Source organism: Echiichthys vipera (genome assembly GCF_963691815.1).
Source record: "Echiichthys vipera genome assembly, chromosome: 8".
Taxonomy (NCBI): Eukaryota; Metazoa; Chordata; class Actinopteri; order Perciformes; family Trachinidae; genus Echiichthys; species Echiichthys vipera.
In genome coordinates this window covers 12898995-12911071 of record NC_139833.1, presented here as the reverse complement: position 1 = coordinate 12911071, position 12077 = coordinate 12898995, and positions in this window count along the sequence as shown.

Sequence of the window (12077 nt, the reverse complement as noted above, 5' to 3'; positions counted from 1 at the left end):
CCTTCTCTCCTTCCCATGGAGCCTCTGACTTGGACTCAGTAGACTCTGCCACATTAGATATCTCTGTCAGAAACAGATGCATGGGGGATTTCTTAGCAGTGGCCACACGTTCTGCATGAAGTTCAGCATCTTCCCTCCAAATGGCAGGCAGGATGGTGTCGAGGCGTGACTGAGTCCTTTTCATTCCCCTGGAGAAGAGCTCGGCACAGGCTGGGTCTGCATCTTCAGATAGGCTGGAGTGAGTGACAGTAGTCCCACCGCTGGGTCTCTCAGGGGACATGAAGGGAGAGTCATCCTCATCCGAGTAGGTGGGACTGGATGAAGAATGTCTTTCAATCTGGGGATTTGTGGGCTGAGGGCGAGGTAAATTGCGATAAATTGGGCGCAAAGGGTTTTCTCTGCGAACGGGAGAGTCAAAGTCTTTTGCACGAGAATAAGAAGTCTCCCTGGAGTTGTGCAATGATGATAAATGCCTGCTACCGCCCTCCCTATCAGACAAGTCACAGGATAGTGGGTCTCTGTTTGATCTCTGCATCTGTGGCTTACTGTATCTTGAATACGTGTCTGCTGTGTTGTAGCTGGGGCAGCTTCTTTGCGGTTTGGAGTGGGGAGGGAGAGGTGGGGGACCCATTTGAGGAGGTTGGGGGTAAATTGGATGGCTCGATGGGGGAAGGGAGGGGGAGAGGGATGGGGATGGGGGTAGAGTCTGTCGGGACCGATGGAGCCCCAGGTGATCGAAGGTAGAAGGTGGACAGCTGCTCATGTGATGGGGGTCCGTTTCGATTTTCCCACCGATGGTGTAGTGAGGCAGTCCTCTGTAACCGAGTGGAGGGGCGGGAAGGGGGCGCGAGTGAAGGTGGTTGCCTGACAACATTGACATAGAGCGAGGCTTGGGAGGAAGTACTGGGGCTTGAGAACTCACGGAGGATTTTTTATCTGCCTCGCTACTCCTTCTTTTCTCATCTTCGTCATCATCATCTCCTAAATCCACCACTGAAAAGTCAGTCACTCTGCTCGAAGTGTCTCTGAATTCAGCCACACATGTGTTGGGCACCTGGAGTTGAACCTCGCTTGATCTGACGGTCTGGAGGCCCTTTCCACACGCCCTGTCAGAAGAACAATAAGGGACTCGCTCTTTTCCCAGTAATCCACTACGAATCTCCACCAGCTCCATGTCTCCAGGGCAGATCAAGTCAGAGCGGAAAGAGGACTGGGTCTTCCCTTTGAGAGTTGGCGACTTGTCCTGGGGAGTGTGCTCCTCTAATCTGATGTAGTACTCGCTGGCGAGGGAGGGGCTGCGTGCGCTTATCACTGGGACCACAGTGGGCGTGTCCAAAGACTGTCTGTGGTTATTGTTCACAGTTGGGATTGGTTGAGGAGGAGGCAGAGGTTTGTAGCCTCGTCTGGCATGAGCCTTTTCCCAGAAATACTCAAAGTTCAAGCCTTTGCTGGTTTCAGTGACTGTCAGGATGTCATCCAGTTCAGAGGAGGATGGAGTAATACAGTTCCCCACGGGGTCCAGTAGGGGGTAGGGGATGTCTCTGTCCTCCCTGCCGTACTCTCTCTCCCTTTGCCGCTCGTTGGCTGCAGTCTGGAAAGCAGGTGGACGGAGTAAGTCCCAGCGTCTTTCAAACGACTCCTCGCTCTCCCCTCTCCTTCCTCTGCCCTCCTCATATTCCTCTTCATCTTCATCTTCTTCCCCGACACTCCCCCTCAGCATTCCTCGCTCAGCAGCCAGGAGGGAGGAGAGGAGGAGGAATATCTCGGCTACAGAAGGGCGTTGAGATGGAGGTAGCCAGCAGGACTGCATGATCTCATACCTGAGGGCAGGAGAGAAAAACAGATTAATTAAATTTGGAGAGACAAAATCAGGGCATTATCACTTTCCATTAACATAATTATCATTCCTGCACGACTCCATTTAGTAGGTGAGCACTGACCAGTAGTCTGCATGGGAGAGTTTGAGTCTTGGCTGGGCCAGGGTGATCTGTCTCTCCCTAATGACGAAGGTCAGCACCTCTTCGTCACTCAAGTGTCTGTGGGGCTGAGAGCCAAACTCAAACAGCTCCCAAATAACCACCCCCAAGGACCTGGAGGAAAAAGATGTAGAGATGGTGACAGATGTTTTTTGTTATTTAATGCTTTTACAGGAACTCCTTGTATTATACAGAGCTCTGACTTAGAAGAAAACAAGACTGAGAGGCATAACAATAAAAACATGTTGAAAATATTTTCTGATGGTTATGTTATTTGAGTTGATTAATATGCATATCCTTCTAAAATCTTAAGCCATCATTTCTCCTGTGAAAGCAAACAGTTTGCTACTTGTGTGTTTTGTTCCCAGATTTTTTTCTTGTTAATTCATTCAACAAAACAGGTTAAAGTGGACCTGCAAAAGTGGATGCTTGTCGTCTCGTCCTTCCATCACTCCCTGTGATGTTACTTGGCCTGACAATGAGGCTAAAACGGCGGACAAACTGATGGACGTCCAACTTCTGCTTCAGCAAAATTTAGGTCACACTGATCTTTAAAGGTAGGCTTATGTAAGTATTTGCGGTATGATTATATTGAGGAATATTAAGAAAAAACCCAAAAACTGCTGCCGTTTGTGTCTTTACTTGAGATGTTGGGCCAAATCAAAACTCTAACTGAGATTACAAACAAGACTCTACAAAGAGCATTTCAAATGATTTGCTTCAATACTTTCAGTGTTCAGAACATCTCATCCTCAAAATTATATCAAGTACATTACTTTGTTTTCCACAGAGAAAAGGCTTTTGACAAGCACTGATCTTTTATGGTCTTATACTGGTTAAATGTGAATAAGAAAACCAATGCTATAACCACCCCTTGACCACTTTATAAGGTGCATCTGGAAAATCAAATGCAATCTAGTACAACAGCTCTGCCACTATTCTACCTGTACGATGGATGTTGCCATACCATTTTTCCTTCCCAAAATCCTTACGTATAGTCAGATACCAGTGCATTAAAACTAAAGCCTTGTAAACTGTGCTCTAAAACACTAGTTGCCAGTGGAAGCACAGTGTAGCTTGATGTTTTAGAGGCTGCATTATATTGAAATCTGTTTCTAAAATTGCCCTCCTTTTCATGTTTTAAATGCAGTGATTAAACCTTTTGACACACCTGTCAATAAAATACAGCCGCATTCAACACATCTGACAACCTCAATAATAAACCTGTGGTTAAATTAATACCTCTCTGACTGTCGATCAAAACTGAACATCATTATTTTCCTATTGGTAGAATTTATGGCTGAGCTGTTGCATTGGATTGTGTTAGATTTTACAGGTGTACCTAATCTAGTGGCTACTGATGGTATACTACCACACACCAAATAGAGGAGCATGATCATAGCACTACCTACATGAACTGACCATAATCAGCCCGGCGTGCACAGTATATACACAGCTGTGACAGCTGTAAAACATACCACACATTGCTGGTCTTGGTTTGGTCAGTAACAATGAGAGATCCTCTGTACTCCTCCAGCAGTTCAGGAGCAATCCAGCGCAGTGGGATCCATAGCTTGTCTGGAGTTAGGTAATAATCCTCCTTCACAACAAGAGTTATTTTTATACTGATGAAAAATGTAATTTTGTTATTATTTACATGACTAGAAAAAGGCTTTGGGGCAAATAGGATCAAAAAAATCTGCTGGCCTACTTGGATCAATAAGGATTTATTTACTCTCAGAGAAATACATGCATTTACCTTATAGTGGTTGTGTGAAAGGCCATAGTCGCCTATCCTTACAGTGAGGTCTGAGGTCAGCAGGCAGTTTCTTAATGCCAGATCACTGCAGAACGTAGAAAACATCCTCTGACAATCAGCCACAATGAACAGAGATATATTAAATAAATCTTGTCAGAGGTAAAGTCACGACTGACCTGTGGATGTAGTTGTTTTCATGGAGATGTAGCAGACCGGAGGTGATCTCAAAAGCCATTCTCTGAAGAGTCAAGAGGTCCCGAGTCGGCAGGTCAGGAGTCATCCCGTCGGTCTTGCGCTGGGCTCTCAAATACCTCTTCAGGTCACCCTAGTTGTACATCACGACAATAACACACGCAGTGAAATGCATGCACACTTAAGATGAGTTAATGCCAGTTTATCCGTAAGTGTTCACCTCAAGTGCTTTTGCCAGAAAACAGATAAAACTTGCAGGCAACACCGTAAAAGCAAGGAGAATATTTGTGATTCCTGCAGTGAATAAGTTCCTTTCTGGGTGTTTTCCACCACAGAGTCTAAAAAGCAGCAGGGGAAATTGGTAATGAGCTGGCAGCCGTTGTGTTAGTCATTTGTGCTTCGAAAAGGGCAAGGGAATAAAAGGAGGACTATATAAAAAGGATGGAACATATCCGCAAGGAAAGGACAATAGGAGAGTTTATCAAACAGGATAATAGCAGTCTACGAGGTCACTGTTCTGTTTGGCTTCTCTCTGCTGTGTTGCTGTAATTGATCTGCTTGTGTCTCTGTTTGGCCTGAGAATCCACTCATATGGTTTCCTTAATCAGTCAGTGATTGAGCCAGCCGAGGGAAGGAAAACAAACCAACTGCACCGGAGCAAAGCAGGTTTCGGTGACGTATCTATGATTATGATAATCATCCTCACAACAAATAATATGCAGAATAAATTAAGTAAAGACCTTGTGAAAAATAACCTAAACATTTAATGCAACTAAAACACAATTGAAAAACCGCTACAGAGGTGGAAAATAACAGTAAACCGTATTTATCTGACACATTAAAATCACCCACATCCTCCATTTTTATTATAATTATGAACTTACTTATCATAACTTATTATCTTCCCTACCTTGTCTCTTTTCTTTGTCAAAACGCATCATTACCAATCTTCAATACAAACATACCTCACCTTACATGTCATGCCACAAACACTAGCAAAACTAAACCTACCCATCTGAATTGGACTTAACAATGTCCAGTATGTCTTTTTTCAATGCTATATTGCACCAATCTAGCAAACAAACAACCATAAAACAGCATTTGTCAGCTACAAAATAATTTGTCAGCTATCTGGTATCATATCCTCTTTTATTTTGTAATAAGAGTGACTTCCGGGTCACCTGTCTACCGTCTGCCTTCAAAGAGATTATTATTATGACCTCTTTGGTTCCTTTATTTCGTTTTTTCAAAGTTTTAACGACAAAACAAATAATCAAAAACCAATATTAGGCCGTTTGTTTGAATTGGTTTTTCTCATTTCTCGTATTTTCAAAACAAAATAACGAAAAAAACATGGTATTTCCGTTTTCTGGTTCATTGGTTTAAATGAAGACAACAAAGGTCAAAACGTACACGGACCGTCTCACATACTGTAACACATTCTACAGTGTTTGCAAGAATGATGAATTGAATGTGGGGATGTGATGTTCAATATCACTTTTGTACTCACCAGCTGACAGAACTCCATAACCAGGAGGAAGGGGATGCTCTCACTGCACTGCCCCAAACACTGAAGGATGTTGGGATGTTTAAGGCTCCTGAGGGGACAAGGAGAAACCAGAGATAGACTGTACTGCTCGTTGAGTAGGCGTATTTACATCTGACACACAGAAGAGGACAGGACAAGAGTAAGGGTTTGTGCCACAGAAGAAACAGGAGATGTAAACAGCATATGAATATGTGTGAAAATGACTCCTAGCGGGTGTATATTTGTGTGTGCGTGTGTGTGAGATAGGAACAGAGAGAAAGAACAGACAGCCCTGTCCTTGGAAGCTTCCTCTGGCAAGAGAGAGAAGGACAGCCACATTCTGATATAATACACAAATAGGTCGGTTCAGTGCTCATCTTCAAGAACAAGTTTTATAACCATCTACCTGCAATAACATTACCGTCTAAGTACACAACAAAACATTAGGACTCTAATTTTCTAATATAAACAGGTAGATGCCGAGCTAAACATGCTGTTGCTCATTTTATCAATGATTGAAGTGAGTTAATAAGCAATAAAAAGCATCCTTTCAATGACTAAATACGGTATGACCAGTTATGACGGCTAATGTTAGCTCGCGTCAGATAGATGCTCTTCTCTTCTTGCACTGTTATGCTGAACATACTATTATCCATCGTGGCCTCAGTGGTTAAGCAAAAGGTTACATAGTATTGCCTCCAAAATGGCTACTCGAGTTTCAGCAGTTCCTCCCACCTGTACGGTTCAGACTCGGCCAAGAACTTCCTCTGCTCCAGAGGGCTGGCACTGACACGCAGCTCCTTCACCACAGCCTGAGAGGAGCTGCAGTCACACAGCACTTCAGCCAGGATCACCTAGGAGAGATTGATGGGTAATAACAGGGAAGAGTGCCCAGGAGAAGCAGACAAGCAGTAAAATAACTATTTTGAGTGAAGACTCCTGATCTGATCGGTGGCCAGTATTAAATATAATAAAGCGGAGCCTGCTGATAGAGTGAAAACCTGTTTTACATTAAAACACAGTGATATCTGAACGTGAGAGGCAATCATCTTACCTTTCCAAACCAGCCATTTCCTATCTCCTGAAGATAGTTTAAAGCGTGTCTTTTGAAGCACTGAGACTTGGAGTCTGTAAAAAAAAAGAGATGAGCATCACACACGCATCAGAATTTGATGTTCTTTTATGACATTGTATCTCACAACAGGAGCCAAAATACATTTTTAAAAATGACGCACAGGAAACTACATTATCTACAGTGCAGCTCACAACTACCATGGCCATCCCCAAAACATGAAAGATCCCCTCCAGACATGTTTTAAGACAAATACTCTTCTTTGAATAATAATTTGCTTCTGATAATATTTTTCCGCAAAAAGTGCAATTGCCGTAACTACATGAAAAAAAGTCTATGAATCTGCAAATTTCACAGCTTTAACCAATGGATACAAGATATCTCCTACTTCACCGAAAAGTCAGTTTCATATAAAATGCACTTTCATGTTTCCACATCACTTTTGCATAAGTAACACATTGAACCACGACTGGCTTCCAAACTAGTTGAAACTTTAAGCTGATAAATGTGAAAACAGACTTCTAATGCACATATATTACCCTGCAAAGCAATGTCACGATAAGAAAAACACATTTTTGAGAGGAGGAATGACACAATACCCTTACTGAGAGAAAAAGTCATAAAGTGTGCTGAAACCAGCGCTCCCCGTCTGTGGCCAAATGTCCACCTCGGCCTGCATGCACAGAGCACTGATGCAGAATTTTCTCAGATCAACGTTCCACTTCATTGAACTTCAGTGGGGAGTCCGATGCTACTGGTTGTGCCCCCAGTTTGAGACCTTTAAAGGATATGCATCAGTGACTCGGGCAACAGACCATGAGGGAGTTTGGTGCGAGTCAGGACAGCGTTTTCGGCTTCGTTTTGAGGGCTTTTATGCTCAAATGAGAGAACAGGAGAGTTGTTTGAGGTTGTTACCTGCTCCATCCTGCAGGGCGGGACAGTTGGGCCTGTCTCTGACTGGTAAGGTGTAGACCTCTGGGAGGGAGGGACATGATGACAGGCTGTCCTCCTGGATGGGACTGGAGCCTCCAGAGCACTCCTCGCCATCTGCATTGTCAAACTCCTGGTTGAGCCAAAAAAACACAATACTTGTGTGATTAGAAATATAGAATAAGCTGTAGTCTGTCACTTAGTAATACGACCGGATTGTAACTATCAAGGGCAGACAATGAGAAAGCAGCCAGTCTGAACTAATGACGACCTGCCTGCCGGCTCAACAACACTGCCAGGCTAAAAGATGGAGGCTTAGTCAAGATTAGACTGAGAGATGGTTATTGACCATTTCTACTTCATTAAATTGGAATTATCGAGTTCTGTTTCCACTTCCATGCAGAGTCCTCCTGCAGTTTATCAGCATGCATTAAAGGTGTGACTAAACAAAGAAAGCAGAGAGAGGTGAATAGATTTCTTACATGTTGAAGACTTACATTGAACCCCACTCCTCCTCTCTTACAGCACAGGCAGGTCAGGAGCAGCAGGACGAAAGAGACGAGTCCCGAGCAAGAGATGAGGATGACGACGTAGGGCGGAGGAGAGAGGGATGCAGCCCTGGTCTGAGAAACTGAGAGGAAGAAAGTAAAAAGAATACAAGGAAGGAAAGGATTTAATACAGAAGTATGAGGGGAACACACTGTTTGAGTCAGTAAGAAGGAAAAGAGAGACTTCACTGAATCAGAAGAGTGTAAAGTCTTGTTACACAGGTGTTTTGTTAAGAGGGAAAACCATTGGAGCGTTTTCTTAGCGGCAGGTTTGGGGACACAGTGGAGAACCCCAATGGACAGCTTGCATCAGGGATTTTAGGGGGAAAAACAGGAAAAGAAACTAAGCTGAAGATAAAAAAAAATAAATACAAAAACGATCGTCTGAATCAGTGAAAGAAAAGACTGGAATTAAAGCTTGAAAGTGGGATCATATACCATTCCAGTAAGGAAAAAAAGCACGGGGGGAAAGGGGAAATATCAGAAATGGCATTCCACTCTGGAAACACAGTTAAGAAGCAGGGAGGGGTGGCTGGAGTTGTCATTTAGGTAAAAAAAGGAGCGCTAATTGGGAAAGGGTTGGAAACTGGAAAAGAATTACTCAAATCAGGAAGGTTTACTACTCAGGTGAGAAAGGGAGGGATCGGGACATTTTGATATTTGTACCTCAACGTAGTCGATTGTGGGAAGTGAACCATCTGTAGAAAAGAAAAGGGGCAGGCAGGGTGGTTAAATACCCTTCAGGTGTTATCTATAGGTTTCATTTAAATACTGTAGCCAAAATACGTCAACATTATATCACTTATGACAGATGACTAAAGAGAGGAACACTGACACCCTGAAGAAGGTGCCCAACTCACACGTAACACAGTGAAGGACTTCTATATGAAACATAAACATGAATATTCAAACCATACCTCATCTATCAGCCTATCTTTTTAGGTTTTAGACATTATATTATGTAATATTAGCAGTGTAGTTAGGAGGGATTTCACCATTTTACACTCTCCAAACAAACAAAGCTGTATTCATTACAACACATTAAACACGTTATTAACACTAAAAAAACTATATTAGAATCTCAAATAACTTTAAGCATGTGAAATAATAAAAATGCATTACAGAAAATCATAATAATAATAATAATAAACCAGGGGGTTACATAAACAATGATATTGAAATGCATGACTTAGCTTATGTTTTATAAATCTGCGCTGTCTTAAAATATCCCACTTTCATTCTGCGTCCCGCGTACAAATCCAAAAATACATTCATTCACAAGGTCATGATATCGTAAACACTGCATACATAAATTTCCAAGTATATTTAATAATTTACCAACTTAATAAATATTGTAAATCAAGGACCAGCATTCCACTAAATCTAAGACATAAAGTGATGTTTGTTTTACTTGCAAGATAAACGTTCAGGCCTCATTTCAGCTAACACTTTTAGCACCTCTTGTTTTCAGGTTTTTTTTGTTGTTGACATAAAGTCGCAACAGAGACAGAACAGTGTTCCACTTTCATTACCCATCCTGCGCAAAGGTGAGATGCGTTCAGCATATAAAACCACCTTGGTGTTAAAGTGTAGGCTGGTGAGTGCACCAATCTGTTGCTAATTAAAAGAAAATGAAAACTCTGGATTCCAATAAATTGTATATAATCAGTCCTCCGTGACTTTGGCCCACAGAACAGAGAAACACAGCTAATTATCTCACTGCACCTGCAAAACAGGGGCTAAATATGAAAACTAAATGACCTTTTTTAGGCAGTGAGGCCCCCTAAACATGCACCACATGCACATAACCGGTGACTCCCAATAATCCTGATGCACAATTCCTGTGCAGTGCTATTCTTTCATCTTTCCCTAGACAGATGTCCAGACAGACACTGCATATAAATAGGAACCTAACACAGGGCCTTTTCCATCAGCCCCCGGTGCCAGCAGCTCTTATCAAAACAATACACCACAATACAATGACTGCACACATTACACAAACACAACACTGCCAGATCTTGAGGGGGGGGGGAAACATATTCAGAGACAAATAAAGATGCCAGCAGTGGTTTAATAGGCTCAATAATCTCCAGTGCCAAGCGAAGGCTATTTATAGGCTAAATATCACACACTGACCGTCATTTTTTTAGCCTGCTACCCATACAGTATAGAGGCTATACGTTGTTTTTAAAAAGCCATCGATGTGAGGCCCGAGATCGACCCCCATACCCCCCCCCCTTAATATTTTCATCACTGCATGCAAATATGGCACCCAACCCATCACCAAATCAGCCGCTCCTGTTTTGATTAAGTCAGCCACGTATACTGCAATAATAATTCGCATTATGTCTCAGTCATGCAGGCTGATAATAAAAAAGAGAGGCCCTTTTCATAACTGACATGCACCCCCCTCTCTCCTCCTTTCTCCAGCATCACTGACAGGTTTTCAGACCTCCCCTCCTCCTCCTCCTCATCCTCCGACTCCGCTCACCTTCCCTCTGCGGGGCTCCTAGGGCTCTCTCCGGGCTGAAGTACGACATGGTCCCCGCCAGCGCTACCATCACCCAGCAGTGTGGCCGCATCGTCGCCGCGTCCGGAGCAGCAACAACAACACCATCCGAGCGACGCTGCCGACTGTCGGTGTCGGTTTCCTCCTCCTCTCTCCCGTCACCCCCGCCACGGTCTGTGCTGTCTCCGGGGCTCACGCTGTCTGTGTCTCTCCCCCCCTCTCTCTCCGCTTTTTCCTCCCAATAATAAAGAGCGTCTCCTTGCCTTCCTTGTTGTGCTCTCCTCCCCTCCTCCCCCTCCTCTATCCTCCTCCTCCCCCCTTGCTCTAATCCGCAATTAAACACGGTGTGCGTAATGCTCCATTGTGCATCCTCAGTCCATGCATTACTGCCTCCGTCTGTGTGGAGCACTGCTGAAAACAACCACCCGCTATTTGTCCACCCTTTATCGGCTACATGCACGGATATTTCTTTCTCCCTCTGTGTCACAGTGTTGGACGGTAGTCTGTGTTTTTCTCCTCCGCCAGCCTACGTCAGACACACGGGGCGCATTGTCATGGTCCAGCCTGAGCATCATGATGCTTCCTATGGAGAAGAGGATGAGAAATAAAATAAATGATCTGTGATTATATCCCCACAAGGAGGTAATTGGTTTCTGTGTGGTGTTTAAAAGTCTTTTTAAATATCACTTCAGTATTCATATGAGGACTTTAAGGTGTGATTAGTATTAATTGATAATACATATGTTTAAAAAGGGTTCCCTAATAATAATAAATAAACTTTCTGTCTACTGAAATGTGTCTCATGGTTATTTTTTATTTATTTCTAATTATTTCATGCCCAGTGCTCTATTTTGTTTATATTTAAACAAATCTCTTCACTTAAATTTTAATATGTCTTTGCACTACTTTTAGGTTTATTTAGTCTCAGCTCTTTACTTGTGTTTCTCTTATACTTTTTCTTTTGTTTAAGGAGCTTAACGCTTTATAGCCAATGACAGCTGCTGTAATTGTTTTGCGTATGACAAATAAACCATCTTGAATCTTGAACGTGATATGGTCAAACTGCACTATATTTAACCGTTTTAGAATAAATTAGGATCAAACTGCTGTGTACAAGTCATCGTTGATTTAGTCAGTTGCCTATTTATTTCTTACACTTAACCAAAACAAAAGCACCTAATACAACACCCTGTAATACATCCTTCAGGTTATAATGTTTAGTCTTTGATGATTAAACTTTATGGCATTTCTGGAGAGGACAAAAAGAAAGATGTTGGTCTAACACAATAAAAGTTGAACCAGCAACTGAACATTATATCATCATGAAAGCAGTATTTATTTTAGACTAAGTGTATTTCCACAACATGTATTTGCAAAAAGGTTAACAGCAATAAAAAAAGAAAGTAAATGTAAATCTTTTGTGTTGTTCCTTGACGTTGGTTTATGATGCAATACGCCTTTTTTAAACAGCAGACATTTTGACGTATGATAGAAAAATGGCACAGATGTGACTAACAGCGTTTAGAAAGGCTTTGTTGTATTCTAGTGACACAGAAACTGAAG